The following is a 22973-nucleotide window of genomic DNA, read 5'->3' on the forward strand; positions in this document are numbered from 1 at the left end:
ACTGCTAATTATTAGTAAGAGGAGTGCCAAGCTGAAATCTTTGAATTCATAAATTGGGATTCCATTGTCAATATTGCCATTAACAACACAAGTGCAGAAAAGACTTCCAATGTGCATATTAAATAATAACATTTACACAAGTTAAACTTAAACTTCACAGAAAGGGGATAACCATTTTTCATATTGTTATCAAGGGGATAGTATGAATGACACTGATTCCAAGAGCATGTGCATTGACCATCCAGGACTTAGCTGCTATAACTGGGGGTGGGGCAGTGGGAATTGTAGACTATTTCTTCATGTAAATTAATGCAATCAGAAATATTAAAGAATTGATGATCATTAATAATATTTTAGTATAATTTCATATACAAAGTTTTCGAAATAAGTAGCTTACAAAAATTGGCTGAAAATCCAAAATTTGAAATATTATCAGATCTAAAATTTTGATTATGGGGTATGGAGTGCTGGCTCAGCTCAGCTCAATTTCTCCAGAATGGCAGCTTCAGCTGATTTTATGTGGTTATAGTATGATCCATAAGGGTGCAACAAGCTGAGACTTGAGAAATCACATTTAGAACATTCATTGTGATAAACTACGCTGTGTGCCATTCACATTCATTGTGACTCACTGATTTTCATTGTGAAAATCAGTGAGAAAGATGATCACTTCATATTCAGATTCACATCATTGTGATCCACATTCAGAAAATCATTGTGATAAACTACGCTATCTCATTAAAATAACCCTTTATGTGATAATTATGGTAAAGGTCGATTTATTCAGTGATTCAGTGATCAGTGATTCATTCATTAGGAATTGAGAATAATTTTCTAATTTCGTTACCAGTCCGTGTGTAAAAACAGTGTTAGCATTATAGAATAAGTGCTAGTGTTATGAACTGAGAAAGCATTCTGTATCACAAATAATAATTTTAAATTTGATAATATTTCAATTTTGGATTTTCAGCACAATTTTGAAAGCTACTTATTTTGGAAACCTTGCATGTGAGACTATATTGAGATTTCCATTTATGACCATTTTTTATGCATGGAACACATTGAATTACATAAAGAAGTAGTCCCTGGCTCCCTCTGCCCCAATGCCCAGTTATAGTAATTAAGTCCTCGATGGTTGTATGTGCATTCTCTTGGAATCCATGTCATGATACTGTCCCTTTTATTGATAATAATGCAAAAATGTTTGTCCTACTTTTAGGAAGTTTAAGTTGTGTAAACATTATTGTTTAATGTGTGCTGGTGGAAAGCTTTTCCATTTTGTTTTGTTATCAGCAGTACTGATGGTAGGATCCCACCGTCTCTTGCTAATGACTAGTGTTTTAATTTTGGTTTTGTTTTTACATTCAAAATACAGTTGTTTAGGAAACTTTCTGAATTTTACAGATGACTGAAAAACAGGTAACAGGTAATAAAATATTTTATATTTTTAAACCTGGATCACATCAAAATCTTTCTAGTTAGCTTTATTATTAGTGATGATTACTGATCTTAACAGCTTACTGGATATAAAGAGGTGATAAGAGAAAAGCATTTGGGTGCCACATCAATTCTATTTAATGAAACAGTTTCCAAAAAAATTAACAATTTTTTTAAAAATAAATTCGAAAACATTCTCTTATTCTAGAAAGAAATAACATTCCAATTCATAAAGCAAATTTGGAAACATCATATGTGAGAACAAATCCCAAAACTCCTTTGTTAGCCAGATACATGGGAAATTATTGTAGATGCCAGTTATATATAGCATTATCATTAGTAGAGGCATATGATGCAAGAAAGCAAGCTTATTCAGCATCAGCCAAAAAAAAAACAAAAACACACCACTCCCATTTCACCCCTCCGTTCGTTCGAAATACCTGTCCAGTTGAACCTTAAATTTGTTTAGGCTATCAACTTCAACAACAAGTGATGGAAGTCGGTTCCACCAACCAACCACCCGCTGGCCAAAGGCAAATTTCCGCACATCTATCCGACATCCGTCCTTCCTCAATTTGAATTTATGCCCTCTGAGGTATAGAAATAGAGGTATAGAAATGAAGACTTAAAAACCAGCTGAGACAGCATGTCTCATCAGCCCAGAGTTTATTAACAACAGCAGTGCTGATTTTTAGGAAATAAAAATGAAAAGTTTTCCTGTGAGTGAAATAATGTGATGTATGATGTATATGCTGACATATACTGTAGATACATGAGTTTTAAGTCAAGAAATTTTAGATATTTTCAAAATCAAAAAGTGTAGGATTGCCTTATATACATGGGTCATGTAAGGTTTCTATATGCAGAAAAAAAATATATGTTAGTAACTTGAGATAATTTTTAAAATAATTTTTTTAATGTTACCAGGAAAAAAAAAATCTTGTTCTCAGTTATTCATAGAATAAGTATGATGCACAGATTATTGCATATCTAGTCATTACTAATGTTTTTTAGAACAGATCAACGTAATCTAGCATTTCTTAACTTTCATAGCTCCTACATCTTGTGCAGCAGTTGGACACTGGTGTCAAAGTATCTTTGTTTTAATTAGAAGTGCTGTTGATAGTACTTGTATTGACAAAGCCAGTTATGCTCATTCTTTTATAAAAAAAAATGTTAATATGGCTGAAATAAACTGAAAGCGAGTGTTATATGAAACTGACTTTAAATTTAAAGTGGTTAATCTTGCAGAAAGCACTGTTATTTGTGCCCCCTGCAAATAAACATTTTGTTTACTATCAAAAAGGTTTTGTATCAAAGAGTTTTGTGCACCTCACCCAGGCAAGTTGCTGCTATGGATAAAGGGATGGTTGAGTGGGAGAAGACAGAGAATGAAGATAAATGAAGACTGCTCTTCGTGGACTAATGTTCAGGGTTGCATTACGAAGAAAGGCTTACGTTTTGCAAATTACAGTGTCTGGAGACTAGGCACCTGCAAGGTGATCTGATTGAGGTGTATAAAGCCTTGAATGGTTTGAGCATGCTCAATGCAGATGGGATTCTTCCTCTTGCTCAGAATAATCGCCTGCGAGGGTATAAATTCAAATTGAGGAAAGACGGTTGTAGGATAGATGTGCAGAAGTTTGCCTTTAGTCAGCGGTAGTTGATTGCTGGAACAAACTTCCATCTGTGGCTGTAGAAGGTGATAGCTGATAGCTTAAATAGATTCAAGGCAGAACTTAACAAACATTTGGAGTGAGTGGATGGGTGAAATCACTAGCATCACTAGACTCTGGGGAGATTCCCTTGGATTGGAAAAGTGCAAATGTATCTCCCATACATAAGGGTGGCTCTAAAAGTGAAGTTGGAAATTATCGACCTGTCAGTCTGACATCAGTAGTAGGGAAAATCATGGAGGCAATGATCAAGGGTGGAATTCAGGATCATTTGGATCGAATTGAAATTCTCAAGGATTCTCAGCATGGTTTTGTAAAGGGAAAATCATGTTTAACAAATCTGGTTCGCTATTTCGAAAGGGTCACTCAAGAGCTGGATTTAGGGAATAATTTCGACATTGTTTATTTAGATTTCAGCAAAGCTTTTGACTCAGTCCCACATGAGCGGTTGCTTTATAAGCTGGAACAGGTTGAAATCAATGGGAAAATCCTTAGATGGATAGAAGGATGGCTTCAGGGCAGGAGGAAGAGGGTTGTGATAAATGGCTATTCCTCAGATTGGATGTAAGAAGTGAGGTTCCCCAAGGATCAGTATTAGGACCACTGTTGTTTTTAATTTTCATAAACGACATTGATGAAGGGATAGAGAGCGTGATGTCTAAATTTGCAGATGATGTTAAAATTGGTAGAGTAGTTAATGATCGCTGTCAAGCTGAGCTTCTTCAGAGAGACCTAGATAGACTTCATGAATGGTCAGAAAAATGGCAGCTGTGCTTTAATCCAACAAAGTGTAAGTGTATTACACCTGGGAAACAGTAATCCCAAAATAACATATTCACTTGGTGGAGTTCAACTAAACCCAGTACTGGAGGAAAGGGACTTGGGTGTTAAGATACGGTCAGACATGAAATTCTCTGATCATTGTAAACAGGTTGCAAGGAAGGCCCATGGTGTCCTATCGATGATCTATCGAACTTTTGCAAGTAGAGATAGGGACGTGATAATCCCATTATATAAGGCTTATGTTAGACCACACTTGGAATACTGTGTTCAAGTATGGAGACCGCACCTAAAGAAAGACATCGAGCTTCTTGAAAGGGTGCAAAGAAGGGTAACTCGCCTGGTGAGATCGGCAAAAGGGCGTCCTTATGATGAAAGACTTCGAATATGTGGGTTGCAGAGTTTGGAAACTAGACACCTTAGAGGAGATTTGATTGAGGTGTTTAAGGCTCTGAGAGGCATCAGTAAAGTGAATGAGGACAAAATTTTCAAGATTATAAATGATGCTAGAACTAGGGGACATAAATTCAAGTTACGGGGGGGGGGGGAAATGTTTAGATTGGACTGCAGGAAGTTTTATTTTAGCCAGCGAGTTATAAATTACTGGAATAAGTTGCCTTCATGGGTGGTAGAGGCCGACAGTTTGGGGAAATTCAAAGGTCATCTGGATAGTACTTTCGGGTAAGGGAAGCGCATAGGATGATAGGTTTAATTTCCTTTTTATTTATTTTTTATTTTATTTTTTTATTTATTGATTATTATTAATTAGTTATTTATTTTATTTATCTATTTATTTTTTGTTTTTATCATTGTTTTGTTCGGATTTTTTTTTTTTTTTTTTTTTTGGCTGGTGCAGCATAAGCCATAGGCTTTCTTGCACCATGCGGCTGTTACTAATACTAATAAGTTTTTTTTTTTTTTTTTTTTTTTGGCTGATGCTATATAAGCTTGCTTTCTTGCATCATATGCCTTTGCTAATGTTATTAGTGGAGTCTTCCAGGGTTGGGTTCGGCCCATTTTTGTTTTCTGTATTTATCAATGATATTGATGAAGGCATATCGGACTTAATTGTCCAAGTTTGCAGATGATACAGAAGTTGGCAGGGTGGTTAATGACAGTATGCTACTACAAGAGGATCTAGAAAAGTTAGGCAGATTGCCTGAGAAATTGCAATTGAAGTTTGACAAATGCCAAGTACTACATATGGGTAGCAATAACCCCAGAGTAATGTACCAACTGTGTGGTACTACAGTTAAGATAGTGAAAAACGAAAAAGACCTAGAGGTAATTGTGCTGTCAGATGTGACGTTCTCTGAGCAGTGCAGACAGGCAGCCAGGAAAACTCATGGGATTTTTTGAGTGATATATAGGAATTTTGCTAGCAGGAATAAGGAAGTAATTATCCTATTGTATAAGGTAATGGTTATGCCACATCTTGAGTACTGCATACTGGTCTGGAGACCTCATTTTATGAAGCGTGTAGAGCTGCTGGAATGAATACAGAGAAGGGCAGCGAGTTTGGTGAGAGGAATAGAGGGATGCTCTTACCAAGAAATGCTTTAGTTCTGCTTATTACAGCATCTCAAGACTAGGCACCTGCAAGGTGATCTAATTGTTTAAGGCTTTCAGTGGTTTGAGCATACTCAATGGTGATGGGATTTTTCCTCTTGCCGAGATTATACACTTGAGGGGAGACAAATTAAAATTAAGAAAAGTTGGTTGCATAATAGATCTGCTGAAGTTTGCCTTTAGCCAGAGGGTATTTGATTGCTGAAACAAAATTCCATTTATTGTTGTGGAAGTTGAATTCAAGGAAGAACTAAACAAACTATCGGAGGGAATGAATAGGTGAAATGGGAGGGTTTTCTTCTTTTTTTTTTTGGCTGATGCTGTATAAGTTTTCTTTCTTGCGTCATTTGCCATTACTAATGCATAATTTCATTATGCTGATATATATGAAATTCGGCATTACCCTCAAGTTATTACCGTGATAGCCAAGATTTTTGTAGCTCCGGTGAATGCTAAGTTTTATATATATTTAGTCATTTTATTGACTTAATTGTTATACTAAATTATTTTCTTTAAGTAGCTTTATAGTCCTATTCAAGCTCCTTGGTTTATTTGAATTTAGATATCAATTTTTAAAGTTAATACTTAATGTCCATAGATCTTGCCGTTTGTAACTTGCCGCCATTGTTATAATATATGGAATAGCATAACGTAAATCCCAAACTTCATAGCATAAGTTTTAACATGAAACTAAATAGCGAAATACGTAGCACTGTATTAGAAATCTGTTAGATTAGTATAGTATTATCAATTAATCAATAAAATTTATTAATCTTATTAAATTTCATTCCTAATTAAATTATACTTAAACAGAATCTTGACCCAGACTAGAGCAGGAAAGCAACAAGCACAAAGTAGCTGTAGTACTGTCGCTTGTGGGAGAACCGAAGGGGATGATTCTCCAACGCATCACAGTCTAAAAAAAATGTATGAAATGTTTGCAGACCTGTCTAGAACAGGACTTGATCTAGCAAAGGAGGATGTCTTTGTGTGTGCTAGTTGCAGAGACTATGAAGAAATTAGGCACCACCTCAGCATTCTGATGAGCGTCTATGAGAGTTTGAGGTGTTGGATTAATGCTCTCGAAGAAATTAATATGAGAGGCCCATCAAGCACTCAGCTGCCAAACTTACGGCAGAGCTCACTCCTGTACATCAGGCAACATAGCAGCAATCTCCAAAGCAGAATGCGCTAGTCCCACAGGAAGTAGTTGTTGTTGGTGACTCTATTGTCAGGTAGATGGGGAATATATTATGAAAAAGGATAGGTGGAACAGGACCAGGGTGTCTGCCAGGGGCCAAAGTTTATGATGTTGTAGGGCAGATATCATCTGTTAATGGTACAAAAGGTGATACTGTTATACATGTTGGCACTAATGACCTTAAGAGTAAGAGATCTGCAGATTTACTTAACAAGTACAGGTCAATGCTGAAAAAAAGTCGTGAGTTAGGGTTAAATTTGAAAGTGTCTGCACTTCTGCCCAGACATGATAGGAGGGAGTATATGATGAGAGCCTTGTCAATTTGTCCCTGGAGAGATTGTGCAAGGCTCGTGGGGTAGAATTTTTTTTCAATGCTTCTACTTGTGGCCTGTGCTTTCTAACAGGAGAGACTGCTTCTATAGGGATGGGATACGCTTAAATAGAAAGAGTGCAAGAATATTTGCTGATGCCATTGAGGCAGTGTTAGGTGGGTTGGAAAACTGCTAGCTTGGGAGGGTTCACAGACTAAAAGATTAATAGTAGCCGCAGGCAGAGGAAGAAAGTGATTCTTGCACTGCTTCTGTTCTAATGAGCAGCAGCCTAGAGAGCAAGTTGCTGGGGATTTTAAGAGCTGCTGGGAGTCATCATGGAACAAGTAAATACATAGGCTGTGTTAAGGTAACTAAGAGTAAGACCAGGTGCATGTATACTTTCATGTACGCCAGTGCTAGAAGTATAGTAAATAAATTTGATGAATTTGAACTGCTGATCAAGGCATCAAAGGAAGATATTATTGAGCTGTCAGAGATATGGTGTCACACAGATATGAACAGTGCAGGATTGCAATTTGGGGAGTACAATGTATACAGAAAGGATAGGAAGGGAAAAGGGGTTACGCTTTTAGTTCAGAAACACAAAATCTAAGGAAGTGCATCTAGTTGACATGGGTGGACAGTGCAATGTTGAGTCTGTTTGGTGTGACATAAACACTGGGAAAGGGAAAATTAGTGTGTGTGTTATAGGCCTAATGACTCTGATGATTACAACGAACAGTTGTACTGAGAAATAGACTGGGCCAGTAAATCAGAATGTCTTGTAATAGGGGATTTTAACTTTACGGATATTAACTGGAACTTTTAGGTTGGTCACCCACATGGTAGCAAGACTTTTGTGGATTTATTGGAAGATTTTTTCTACAGCAACATGTTCGAAGGGCAACCAGAGGGAGTAATACTCTTGACTGATTATCAGCAGTGATTATTCATAAAGAATCAGCAGATAAATGAACCACTAGGTGACAGTGATCACAGTGTATTGATCTGGGATTTACTTAAAGATGTAACTACCATTAAGGATGAAAGGAAGTGTTTTTGTTTTCATAAAGGTGACTACGGTGGTCTCAGACAGTTTTTAATTTCTATACAGTGGGATCAACTGATGATGTTACCAATGGTGAATTCTAAATGGGAAGACTTCAGGGACTTAATCTTGGAGGTTACTAGGCTTTTCATAAGAAATACTATTCAAGGTTCAGGCCTAAATGGATGTCAGATGAATTAATGAGGCTTGTGGCATAGAAGAAAAATGCATGGGATACATATAAATTATCAGGCGACACAAAAGCCTACTGCAGATATAAGCTAGTCTGTAATCATGTCAGAAAGGCAGATTATGAGAAATATTTGGCAAAGGATGCAAAGAAAAACAGAAAAGAGTTCTTTACTTATGTAAACTCTAGAAGGAAGAGGATGAACCAGATTGGTCCACTTAACAAAGATGATTCGACTATTGATGATCCTACTCAAAAAGCTGATAAACTGAATGAGTATTTTGCTTCTACATTCACACACGAAGAGTTATTCAAGGAGGTGAATGCCAGAAGTTTATCAAACTCTAACAGGGACTAAGTGATTTTGTAATAACTGAGAGCAAAGTGGAGGAGAAATTGTTGAAGTTAAACATAAAAAATTCAACTGGGGCAGATGGAATCAATCCAATTATATTGAAGAAGGCAGCAAGGGAAATAAGCAAACCCTTAGCCATAATTATGGGAGCATCCTTAGAGTCAGGGGAGGTCCCCATGGACCGGAGATATATGCAAATGTATCCCCAATTCACAAAGGGGGTGAAAAGGGTGAGACAACTAATTATAGACCTGTTAGTTTAACTTCTGTTCCTGGGAAAATAATGGAATCACTGGTTAAAGAGGTGATACAGGATCACCTAAACAAGACTGCAGTAATTGTTCAGATTCAGCATGAGTTTGCTAAGGGGAAGTCTTTTCTGACCAATTTGATTGGATAATACGATGTAGTCACAAAGGAACTGGATGCAAAAAATAAATTTGATATCATATATTTGGATTTCAGGAAATCTTTAGATACTGTTGCACATGGAAGACTGTTGTACAAATTGGAGCGGTATGACAATAAGGGAAAGTTGCTGCAATGGATAAAGGGATGGTTGAGTGGGAGATGGCAGAGAGTGGTAATAAATGGATACTGCTCTATGTGGACTAATGTTATTGTGGAGGCTCCCAGGGTTTGGTGGTGGGCCCATTGTTGTTTTGTTTATTTATCAATGATATCGATGAAGGTATATCAGGCTTAATGTCCAAGTTTGTGGATGATACAACCCTTGGCAGGGTTGTTAATGACAGTAATGACAGTATTGCACTGCAACAGGATCTAGAAAAGTTAGGCAAATGGGCTGAGAAGTGGCAACTGATGTTTAACATTGATAAATGCAAACTACTGCATATGGGTATCAGTAAGTACTACATATGGTTTATGAACATTTATAGAATTAAATTTTAACTTCATTTCAAGTATTTCAGCTATTAAGAGTTTTATATATTCATTTTGTATATTAATAACTTTAGCCTCATTAATAGTTGAAACACTTGAAAGGAAGTTAAATTTTAATTCAAAAAATATGCGTAGACCATACACCATTTCGGATTCATGAACCTTTACGCACATGTATGAATAGTGGTATTCACATTGGTTAACAAAAATAATCTTGACTTGGGATAGTATTAAATGTGGTTTTTGTAAAATAATAAGAGACGTTTACCTCAATATAGTACGTAGAACACTTCCGTATGATACTCTCCAGAAATTACAACAAAAAAAATTGGAAAACTACATTAGAGTAACAGATAGTTTAAAAAATAATTAAAAATCAATTTAAAGCAATTAAAAATAAGAAAATTAATTAAAAGAATATAACAAAAAAAATTGCAAAACGATTTTTCTTCCTGAAGCTGACCACGCTTTTCAACCATATGTCGTGATCACAGGACTGAATTTCATTCAGACACGTTAACAAATTACAAACATTATCGGGAGGGTCAAGACATGTTCATGCGAATTCTAACACATTGTCGCAGGCTTGCGAAAAAGTGCGTACAAGTTGGGGCCGCCTCTGTAGCCAGGTGGACAGGAGCAGCAGTGCGTAGCATATGCTTCTTGATTAGACCGGGGTTCGAACCCGTGACCACCAAATACGGAGGATGCGGACAGGTCAGGGAATGACCACCACATATTATCTCCGGAGCAATATGGCCTTAGTTACTAATGCTCCTAAAAACCAAATAACAAACAAACAAGCATACAAGTTGGGTGACAACCCCTCCTGCATACACACAACGTGCTACCACAGAATACGTCAGCTAGTTCACAAACACCCACTCGCCCAACGTTCAACGAACCAACATATCAACAGGTTACAAATCTTTCCTCTTATATGCTGCTATCGCAGGACCAGATTTCACTTTTATCCACAGGATGGTAAATTAAAATTTACCACCTCGAAAACTACCTAAAAAACAGTGCATAATTTATATTGAATTTGGACTTCATAATGTTCCACAAAAAGATCAAAAAGATTTATTTATTCAACAAGTTAACCAAGTGGTGAATAACATAAAAGAAACGTGACTTTTTAAATTGAATAAACATGACAGTTCAGCTTTACGTGAACTTCGTGAAAATAAAGATATTATTATACAGAGGGCAGATAAAGGAGATACAGTGATAATACTCGATAAACCTGATTATATTAATAAGTTAGAATCAGTTGTTTCAGATACCTTCACTTATCTTGAAGTCGACCTGGCATTATTTACCAATTTAGTCAATCAATACAATAAAACATTAACCACGTATCAAAAAAACGACTACATTGCTATGGTTCAGTTAAAGGAATTGAAGGCCAGAACATACAATATTCCTGCACTTTTCGGTCAGGTAAAATTACACAAGACTGGATTTCCTATTCGGCCTATTGTTTCCTACAGAAACTCGCCATTTTCATCCTTAGCCACACATGTATATAGCATTATAAAACCCTTTAGACTGGCTATACAATTTGGGATTAAGAACTGCGATACATTATTTATTATTATTAGCTATATGGTGCAAGGAAGCCTGAGGCTTATGCTGCACCAGCCAAAAAAAAATTCCCAAGTTACCCTGAGGGGGGGAGAGAGAGAGAGAGAGAGAGTCTCAAAAGGGAATCACCAAGAAAGAGAAGAATGATGATATCCTCAGGACCCTGGGTGTCAAGCCCATACTTACCAGATGTGAACCCCTGGGGTTAAATTTTAATAACCTTAAGGATTGTAGACTTGGCAATAATGGCAATTTATTCTCACTAGATGTTACCTCATTATATACGAATGTAAGCGTTGAATACACATTAGATATTATTTAGCATATGTTAAATAATAACTCGATACTGATTAATTATACAAAGCTTCCTATTAAGGAAATTTTTCACTTAATTAAACTGTTAGTTGAGACCAACTATATCACATTTTGAGACAAAGTGTACAAAGAAATTTTTGATTTGCCAATGGGATTGAGCCTGAGCGGCTTAATATCAGAAATCTATCTCTTAACGATTGAGCATATACATTTGATGCCTTTTCGACCTCGTATCACATACTATGGGAAGTATTTAGATGATGTTCTAGTTATTAGTGATAGTAGTACTATCCATGACATTTTACATTCGTTTAATAATATTCACTCTAGGCTCAAATTTACATTGGAAAGGGAGGATACGGATACAAAGTCATTAAATTTTCTAAATTTTATGCTTACTCGGGACTCAAATAAAATCCAATTTAACATCTATCGAAAACCTACAAACACCAGTATGCTTCTACATTATAACAGCTATTACCCGTTCACCTACAAAAGATTGATTATCTTTAATCAATTTCTAAATGCCTACAAATATTCAAAGACAGAATCTGCTTTGGGCTCAGAAATACAAATATTAACTAGCAGATTCTTAAACAGGGGTTATCCCCTTGCTACAATAAACCGAATTAGAGTACAAGCTAAGAATAGGATACAAAATACTACACCAACCAACAATAGTAATATCAAAAAATACTTTATTTCTGTCCCACATGTTGAACAGTGCACAAACAGCTTAACAGATTCTTTAAAGATACTGAATTTAAAATTGTGGCCAGGCCAATACAGAAATTACATGCTATACTGAACAATCGCTGAGTCCTTTCTTCATTCGCAACACAAATTAATGACCTGGTATACAACATTTCTTGTGGTGATTGCGACTCATCTTATCAGGGTTCTATGCATTTTTCTTTGAATATTCATGTTAATCAACATGCGGCCTCAGTTCGGGCTTCTCGTTCAGCAGCGTCAGAATTAGCCTTTCACGCCGTTAACGAAAAACATACTTTTTTTATTTAACAAGACCAAAATACTTAGTGTCCAACGTAATTATATGCAACTATTAATTGCAGAAACCATAGAAATTAAATTACACAAAAATTCTGTTAATGTTTGTCGGCCGTATCTCATCTCTGATTCGTGGGCTTTTACGTGCATGCGTGAAGACAAATAATCCCTATTTAAGTTTCATACTAACCCCTATTCGGTAATTTTCATTCCTGTGATCACGACATATGGTTGAAAAGCATTGTCAGCTTCAGGAAGGAAAATCGTTTTGCAATTTTTTTTTTCGTTAAATTCTTTTAATTAATTTTCTTAATTTTAATTGCATTAAATTGATATTTAATTGTGTTAAATTGACTTTTTAATTATTTTTTAAACTATTTGTTACTCTAATGTAGTTTATCGTTTTAATTTCTGGAGAGTATCATACGGAAGTGTTCTATGTACTATTTTGAGGTAAACCTCTCTTATTATTTTACAAATATTGATATCAACGTAGAATGTATTGAGCATTACAGCTCTGGTTCATACTATATATATATTTGGTTTTATAAGAGAGTGGATATTGTTAAGTTTGTCATTTTACTTCTTGTGAGCACGGATTTCAACTGAAATAACTTAGTCACTTGTAAAAAAGTTTAACTAAAAAATAATGAGGAAAATTTGACAATTGTCTTGTTGTCAATTATATATTTACTTAGCAGTAAATATATAATGGGAATTGAACACAAGAGTAGTTTTTTTTTTTAATAAAACCATATGTATTGATAATAAATTTTATGGATAATATCGCATTACTAACTTTAACTTTTTTTTCATAATGGATTAACTGGATAAGTTGGGGGTGAGTGTTGGTTAAAGAGCATTCCTATAGTAAGGTGTGAGAATTTCTCTTATATTTAAAAATATTACTGAAGTAAGAAGGATTGAACTTTATTGTTCTTGTCTTTAGCAATTTATAACAAATATACATCTCTGATTAGTGGCAACAGATGCTGTCCGAAGGTTAACAATATGGAGAATTCTAAAAAAATATAAATTTTTGTTAGATCTAACTTCTTGTACCAGAAGCTTTTTTAATAACCTTTTGTTAAGATACTGTATGATTTTGAAGGTGAGTTGATTGTCTAAAATATTGTCAGAAATTTAAATTCCCGGACAAGAACTGCTAAATGAACTTTTGATGCTAGTTTAGCAGTTGATATGTTAAGCCATATTCAAACTCAGTTTCAAGCCAAAGAAAGCAAGATAATTGTTAAACTTTAAGATGGCAGAAGAAACTTTAATGCCTCATCTGCTAATAATGTTGGAGATTTCCAATATGTGGGAATAGATAAAGTGAAGATGACATCATTGGTATGAGAGAATGCCATGGTTTTTATTTAAAAAAAAAGAGAAAAAGTATAACACTGGCAGAATGAGCATGGCTGATAAGGAACTACTTTGTGGAATCCCTGTCTTGGTGCTTCTTATAAATAATTAGCATTAGTATTAGTAGAGGCATATGATGCAAGAAAGCAAGCTTATGCAGCATCAGCCAAAAAAAAATCCACTTTACCCCTCCGTTCATTTGAAATACCTGTCCAGCTGAGCCTTAAATTTATTTAGGCTATCAACTTCCACGGCAAGGGATGGAAGTCTGTTCCACCAACCAACTACCCACTGGCTAAAGGCAAATTTCCGCCCGTCTATCCTACATCTGTCTTTCCTCAATTTGAATTTATGCCCTCTCAGGTGATTATTCTTAGCAAGAGGAAGAATCCCATCAGCATTGAGCATGCTCAAACCATTCAAGCATAATACTGCCATCCATGATTTTTGTTGACTGAAAATTGTATTCACAGTTTCGTTCCCTATCTGATGGGATTAAGTAAAATATTTCTTAAACTTTAAAAAGAATAATTTCTTTCTTTTTAAAATTTTGAAGAAATGGCATTACAACATTTGCCATAGTGCATTACCATGAATTGTATTTTTCTAATAATGAAAGAAATGTAGTTATTTTAATTGTTAATTTATCATTAATACATGTTCTTATTAACATAACATATTGGTGTGTCAACAGTCCTGATCCCTTCTGCTACCAATATAGCAGATGGGATCAGAACTAGATGTTAAGACATAAACATACTGATACAAAGGTTTCTGTCTGTTACAGATCTCAAGTTATGAACAGTCAAGCTGATGTCTATTATCAAATATCAAACTGACATTTGACACCAGCCAATAAACAGAAGACCAAAGTCTGTGTACGCTGAAGAAAACACTAAAACGAAATTATTCAAAAAGACTGGACAATAACCACCAAATAGCAATGATGCAGGCACTAGGGGGTGTTCAAAGAGAAACATGTTAACCATTTATAATACATCAGGTTGTAGAAAAATATGCTACAAATGGGCACCCAAGCTGTTAATCAGAGAAATTAAATTTTACATGCAGGTCTGCCAATACCTGGATCTTCCATTATGACCCTTATTCTAAATTCCAGAATACAGAATGGACATATTTGTCATCTCCATTGAAAAAACAAACCTTGAAACCTTGCCAGATCATGACAAAATATCATGCCCACAGTGTTTTATGATATGGAAGGCCCAATTTTGGTTGATTTTTTAGAGCAAAGTCACACTGTAAATGAGGAGACATACTGAAAAAAGGCTATAAAAAGGGAGGGAGCACGAAATCACACGAACACCATGATAATGCCAGGCTACACAATACGCTGCCTATATGACTCGGATGAAAAGTACAAACGTAGGGTGGAGAGTTCTGCCTTATCATCCATATAGCTTGCGCTTGTCTCTGTCTGATTTTTTTTTTTTTTTTTTTAATTTGAAGGGGGTATCCTTATGGAAAATACTTATTGAGTGATGTAATGAGTAGCTAAAAAACACAGTGACAGGCTGGCTTCAAAAGCAGGGCCCGTCCTTTTACCACAATGTATTAGTGATTTGGAAGAATGATAGAAAAAATGTTTCAATAAACAAGATGGATATATAGAATAATATATACATGCTTTCCAGTGTCTGTTTAATAAATGATATACATTTAAACTTTTTACATGTTGTCTTTATACTTTATAAAGGCTAAAGAGGCATTATTTGTGGACCTTTGTATGTACTGAAAACAGCCTCCCTATTTATAGCTTTAAACTGTTTCATTAGCACCAATTTTTTATGTACAGGTGGAAAAAGCACTATATTCTTTGGAGAGACAAGTGACTTATTGGTGGCAATTTTAGATGTGGTATTAGTCCTTTTTTTTTTTTTTTGGCCATATCTTTTTAATCCAATTATGAGCTTTCATACAGCTGTCTCATTCACACATATAGTAAGGTAATTTTGTGTAATCTGGCTGTTATTCTGCAAACATCATTACAAACTGCTCATGATCACAGTATTTCACCTTTTCTTGGAAGAAATCATATGTTCTTCCAAGCATTCCCATTTTGTGGAGTAGAATCTTTTAAGCTAGTCACTGAGCTATGAAGAATGTACATTCTTATGGACATTTTTAATGCATTGGGTGATGAACACCCAATACATTAAAAAACCACCTGTGTCTTGTACAGAATAGAGGACAACTCCTTAGAATAGAAGGAAATGAATATATATATATATATATTCAGAAACTGATAGCTCGCTAATTGTAGGTAAACACATTGCAAGGGTTAGCCCTCGATAAAGTCCTTTGTAATGTGTATCCACCAATCTATACTGCAATTGGCTTGACATGGGAATTTAGTAATTATCCTTATTTATTTGTTTTATTTTGCCTATAACAATTATATGTTTCCCTACTAGGTTATACCATGGACCAAAGTCAGCTAGGATTGATATCACATCCCTTAGTTACCACCTACTTGTTCATACTAGGTTCATAGTTATTAAGACTGATGTAATGTTTTATCTAGACATTGATGGCATTAATCAGCTCTTCTCACCTTTATTAGGTCTTTGATTTTTTGGTTTTTGCTATAGTTTCCACTGTTTGCATCACCTTCACAATTGAATATTTTACCTTTCAACTGTTAACTATTTGCCATATCTACTATATATATATATATATATATATTTTTTTTTTTTTTTTTTATGTGAAAACACCTTTGACAGCACCTACTAAATTTTGGACTGAAGAAAAACCAATTTGTCACGAAAATGTGAAATGGAAATGATGCAAATTACAGCACTTCCTAAATGATTGCTAATGCAGTGTCACTAACACTGCATTAGCATCATTTGGTTCGGTAGAGTACGTAGCGGGCATGAACATAAAAGCTACATCATTCATACTAAATATTTTGGACTGAAGTAAAATCGATTGGTAACGAAAATGTGAGATGAAATTTAAGAACTATACGAGGCGTCATTTAGGAAGTAGCAGGCATGACTGAGTTAGCGTCATTTAGGAAATAGGTGGAGTGAGCTCCTGCTATTTCCTAAATGATGCTAACTCAGTCACTAACATTGATTTGGTAGAGTAAGTAGCGAGTGTGTGCATAAAATGTTACATCATTCATAACTTTGGTTCTAGCTGTTCGATTTTAAAATTGTTCTGATTTTTGTCAAAGATGTTTTCTCATTAGCATTAGCAAAGGCACATGATGCAAGAAAGCAAGCTTATACAGCATCGGCAAAAAAAACCAAAAAACACACACCCTTCTCATTTCACCCACCCACTCGCTTGAAATGTTTGTCTAGTAAGGAAATAGCATAAAACATCTTTCGTGCATACAGGGTATACACACGTTTTTTTCTGTGCCTGTGTGAATCAAATGAAGTGCCAGGTGCCATCAGTTTATTTTCCATCAACCAGGAGCCTAGCAGTTATGCTAAATTATTTGGTAGATCCAAGTGCCATACAAAATTGTTTAGTTCAGATTGTGCAAACTTTTGTGTCTTCTTTGTGGCTCAAACTTCACTAGTACTTTCAAAATTTGCCATGCTTACCTGGGGAACAATCATTCAGGGTCTGTGCTAGAATTATCCAGTCCTGCGGAGTAGCTGGAAATGGTTTAGCGACATCTTCACTGTGAGAGACAAAACACAGAACAGATAACTTAGCGGATCTGGATATTGTATTGCAGCTTTATCCTGTAATACTGCACAGGCAAAATTAGCAATGCAGTGTGTAGTCTCTGAGTTCACTCCTGCAGGTACACCCAAATGTTAGGTATTTTCTCCATTAACCAATTGTCTCTCATTTTGAACACACAAAGGGTAGATATAATATAGTGCCCAAGATTTATCTGTCACCAATTCTAATTCCAAAATAAGTTTAATATGCTTTCTTGTAAAAGTCTGTAATTCTTTATTTCTGATTTTGTTGCTCAAGAAGCATTACAAATAAGTGATGATAAATTCCATGCTGTTGTTTTTGATGAACCACATGTTTTGTTCATTTTCTGATGAACCACAAATCAGAAAACCACTGAACGATGCTAATTTCACTACTTCTTTGTTGCAGAAAGAAGTGGAAGCCTTGTTAACATTTAAGAGCACAGGAAAAAACATTTTAGACATTTATAAATTAAAGGATTACAAGAAGATTGGCAGCAACACTTTAGTTTAAAAAAAACTAGACTGCAACGTGAGTGTGTAGGTTCATTTTCTGCACCAGCCACCTTAAATACTTTCCACAGGACCTTGTTGCTGTGAGTGAAAAGCAGGGTGGAAGGTTTCATTAAGATATCAAGATGTTGGAAAAAGATACCAGTTTAAGCAGAATGAGGTAATGATGGAAAACTACTGTTGGTGTTTCAAAAGGGATTTATGTGATGAACACAAAACAATTTCAAATAAACAAAAAATCATCCATGTTCCAAAAAAAAAAAAACCCGTGTGGAACCACAGAATAAAGTACTGATTTAATTAGGTGACTAAATACTTGTGTATGTTACCATATGTTCTCAATACTGTGCAGTGAAAACTGCTGAAAGTATGAAATAATATGTATAAGGGTCAGGCCACAACTGATGCCTCCAAATTTTTTTTCTTGTATGTTTATGCCAGTTTAAAATGCATATTATGTACTTCAATTCTTTAAGCATTTATTTTTTCACATATTCACCACACTTTCTGTACATTTTCTTCAGTGCTGAGCCAGTGCCTACATTCCCTCTCTCATAAATGCCATCGGCCTTCAACAGCCACTTCTTAGTGGTGGCAATAGCATTGTTGTCACTGGTAAAGTGTTCCTAATGAAGGCTGTTTTTCACAGTGCCAAACAGTTGGATACAAGGTCAGGATAGTATGGGACATGTGGTAGAACAGTCTATTTGGATTCTGCAATAGTAAGCTGATGGCTGAGCCCTGAATTTTTTTAATTTTTTGGCAAATCCATATGTTGCTGCTCTAGACTATTGTTTTGACTCCATTTCACAGTGGTACATCCAGGTCTCATCTTTGGTGACAGTACAGTAAAGAAAATTGCCACCTGTGGTATCATACTTTAGCTATAATACTGAGAAAGCAGCCTTTGATTCAGGGGAATCAAAGATTGGAAATGTGAAGGATGGCTCAAATGGTGAAGTGGGTAACTATACACCTGTTATAAGTTTTGACCTTTGTGCCAGGGAAAATAATGGAATCTAAGTAGTTTAAGTAGTAATACACGATCATCTTAATAGATGTGGAGCTATAAGGCAATTGCAGCATGAATTTGTTGAAGGGATATCTTGTCCAACCAATTTGATTAGCTGCCGTGAGGTAGTCGCAGAGGACCTAGATGCAAAAAGTAATACTTAGATTTCATTAAGGCATTGGATACTGTTTCAAACAATAGAATGTTATATGTATTAGATCAATGTGTCATCAGAGGCAAATTACTGCTATGGATAAAGGGATGATTAAGTAGCAGCAGACAAAAAGTTATTCTAAATAGCATTTCCCTTTGTGGACCAATGTTATCATTTTTCATTTCAATCATTTATTTATACACAATTTTATATACATTCTGAAGATTTTCATTTATATAGAAGATTTATATAGAAATTTTATACAATTTTATATACACTGACATTCTCATCATAATTATATGATGTCATGTAACATGTATGTGTGTGGGTATGTATTCTTTTTTTAGGTGGCCCCTAGACATAAGTCCAACTCCACCTTGAGAATTCTGTGTTGCAACAGTACTACTGTCTACAGGTCTGATAGTTTCAGGCCATTTTGCTGTCAAGAAACTAACGCAACCTGGACAATCTGAATCTTTGATATTATATATTTGGATCTTAGAAAGGCTTTTGATACTGTTGCACATGGAAGACTGCTGCACAAATTGGAGCAGTGTGGCATTGGAGGCAAATTGCTGCTATGGATAAGGGGATGGTTGAGTGGCAGAAGACAGAGAGTGGTAATCAATGGACACTGCTCAACGTGGACTAATGTTATTAGTGGAGTTCCTCAAGGTTCAGTGTTGGGTCCGTTGTTGTTTTCGGTGTTTATGAATGATATTGATGATGGGATATCAAGTTTAATGTCCAAGTTTGCAGATGATACAAAGGTTGGCAGGGTCGTTAAGGACAATACTGACGCTATGCTGCTGCACCAGGATCTGGAAAGGTTGAACAGATGGGCTGAGAGGTGGCAAATGAGGTTTAACATCGACAAATGTAAAGTGCTGCATATGGGAAACAGTAACCCCAGAGCAACGTATCAACTCTGCAGTACTACACTGACAGTGGTGGAGAATGAAAAGGACCTGGGGGTAATTGTGCAGGCAGATATGAAGTTCTCTGAGCAGTGCAGACGAGCTGCAAGAGTAGCTCATGGTGTCTTGTCAATGATATACAGGAATTTTTCTAGCAGGGATAAGGAGGTGATTATTCCCTTGTATAAGGCAATGGTAAGGCCACATCTTGAGTACTGTATACAGGTCTGGAGGCCTCATTTCAAGAAGGATGTAGAGCTGCTGGAACGGGTACAGAGAAGGGCAACAAGATTAGTAAATGGAACAAAGGGTTGCTCTTACGAAGAAAGGCTTAAGTTTTGCAAATTACAGAGTTTGGAGACTAGGCACCGGCGAGGTGATCTGATAGAGGTGTATAAGGCTTTGAATGGTTTGAGCATGCTCAATGCCAATGGGATTCTTCATCTTTCTCAGAATAATCACCTCAGAGGGCATAAATTCAAATTGAGGAAGGACGGATGTCGGATAGATGTGCGGAAATTTGCCTTTGGCCAGCGGGTGGTTGGTTGGTGGAACCGACTTCCATCACTTGTTGTTGAAGTTGATAGCCTAAACAAATTTAAAGCTCAACTGGACAGGTATTTCGAACGAACGGAGGGGTGAAATGGGAGTGGGTTTTTTTTTTTTTTTTTGGCTGATGCTGAATAAGCTTGCTTTCTTGCATCATATGCCTCTGCTAATGCTAATGCTAATGCTAATCGCTTCCCAGTGTCTGTCCCTAGATAGGTGAGCCTGGGCTTAGCTGTACTCTCTAGTGTATAGTGCACCAATAAGACATCCATCAGAGGAAGTGCTATACCGATGGACGAAAAAGATTCCTCAAGCTGCTCAACCAAGGGGGGAAAAAAAAAAAAAACTAGTAGTGGTGCTACCTCAGTCTATAATTAAATAATTTCTATATCAAGGAAGTACCATTTCTAACTTCTAAAACTCTAGAAGTAACAGGCATAAGCTGTCATGTCCCACAACTGTTGGGCAGTTACCCCTATTTATGTGTTGTCATGTCCCACAACTGTTGGGAGTTACCCCTACTTATTTGTTGGGCAGTTTGGTCCATACCATGGACCAAAAGAGACTTGATTAACCTGTATCAAGCCGTAATAACAAATAAGTACAAATAAATATACAGGCAAGCCCTGTATAACACGATACATCTACAACAAGGTTTCGCTCTAACACAATTGATAAATTGCAGCAATCCTCACACAACACGGTACTTATATAACATGGTTACAGAGAATATCAGAAAACCTCACTTAACAGGGTATTTTTGAGCTTTTGTGCAGGGGAAACCGTGCTGTTATGTTGGATGTAATTTTTCAATGTTTCCACTCTTTTTGAATCCCCGCTGTTGACTTTGCTAGTCAAAAAGAAATTATTGAGAAATCCATATACTGTATTTTATTTTATTGGGAAATTCCTGTGTTACGTTCTGTGCTGTTGAACTTGTGGAAAAATTTAGATTTCTAAAGTTTTATTTCTATTGGATAGCACACCAGGCCATCCAAATGATTTAAGTCATCCAAACTTGATGTTATGTGCCTACCACAGTTGTACTGGGTTAATACAACTTATTTCATTCAGCCTTAGATCAAGGCATTATATCCACCTTTATAACTCATTCCATCAGAAAATTGTTACAATGGATTTTGGAAAAAATTTATTCTGAATCTATTGAAGTAATGGAGGCATGGAAACATTTCTCAATTGTGGACTGTATCAGAATCATAGCTTTATTGCTGAAAGAAGTAAAACCGTCAACGTTAAATGTGTGTGGAAAAATGTATGGCTAGAGTCAGTTCATTCAGAAAATATGATCGAACGGGCATAAAATGGAATTGATGCAATAGTAGAACTTGCTACGTCGGCAGGAGGGAAAGGTTTTGATGATATGACTACTGAAGCCGCTATGGGTAGCACAGTTCATAGAATCGCCCTCCTCCCCACAAGGGCTTTGAACCTGAGTTCAAATCTCTTCTACGAAGGGAGGAATTTTTATTGGTCTTTTTCACAATGTGGGTAAGTTAGTCGGGCTTAGGCAAAGGTAGCATGGTTTTTTTTTCCCGGAAACTCGGATTTTTCGTCCAGTAAAACAGAAAATTGACCTCAGGACACACGCAATTTATAGACAATATACACAGAGTAACGTGGCCTTAGTTGCCAATGCTCTTAAAAAAATAAAAAAAGATATGATTACTGAAGATGTTCAAGAATTACTGGTAGAAAAAGAAGTGAGCATAGCGGATTTGGTGCAAATGGCATCGGAGGTAAAATTAAATCAATCCAGATGATGATATCACATGAAAATTCTAAACTTCCAAATTTTACACTAAAAAGCACAAAGTTAGCTGAGCAATTAGAATCTTATTTTTTGAATGCAGATTCTTGAATGAAAGGAGCCTAAAGTTCAAAAGGGAGCTTCAAAAATGCTTAGTTCTATACAATGAAATTCACAAAGATTTATCAAGCAAAAGCAAACAAACCCAGATTACTGATTTTTTAAAGAGAGCAGAAGATACACGAAATCTAAAATGGTGTTTTTTTGTTAATATTTTTTAACAAAATATTTTTAACAAAATATTTTTTAACAAAATATTTTTTAACAAAAATTTTTTTAGCCTTTGGAATGTAACCCCACCTCCCCCTTTTTATACTTTTTAGTCCTGTATATCACGGTTTTGCACAACACATTTTACAGGAATGTAACCCCACCTCCCCCTTTTTATACTTTTTAGTCCCGTATATCATGGTTTTGCACAACACATTTTACAGGTACCTAATAACCACGTTATACAAGGATTACCTGTATATATGTGCAATACAAATAATAAAATCAGTTTTTCCAAATCTTGCAAGTATTATTTACATAATACTATATATGCATATGACACAAAAATT

At 35.8% G+C, this 22973-nt stretch overlaps 1 protein-coding gene across 5 annotated transcripts in view; it reads left to right on the forward strand.

Moving 5' to 3' along the window:
• Positions 1–22973, forward strand: part of LOC150077345 (C2 domain-containing protein 5) — a 992151-nt gene that overhangs the window by 202217 nt on the left and 766961 nt on the right. The gene's annotated exons all lie outside the window — the stretch shown is intronic.

Source organism: Mastigoproctus giganteus, chromosome 12 (assembly GCF_048544385.1).
Source record: "Mastigoproctus giganteus isolate SK-2022 chromosome 12, ASM4854438v1, whole genome shotgun sequence".
In the NCBI taxonomy this organism is placed as follows: Eukaryota; Metazoa; Arthropoda; class Arachnida; order Uropygi; family Thelyphonidae; genus Mastigoproctus; species Mastigoproctus giganteus.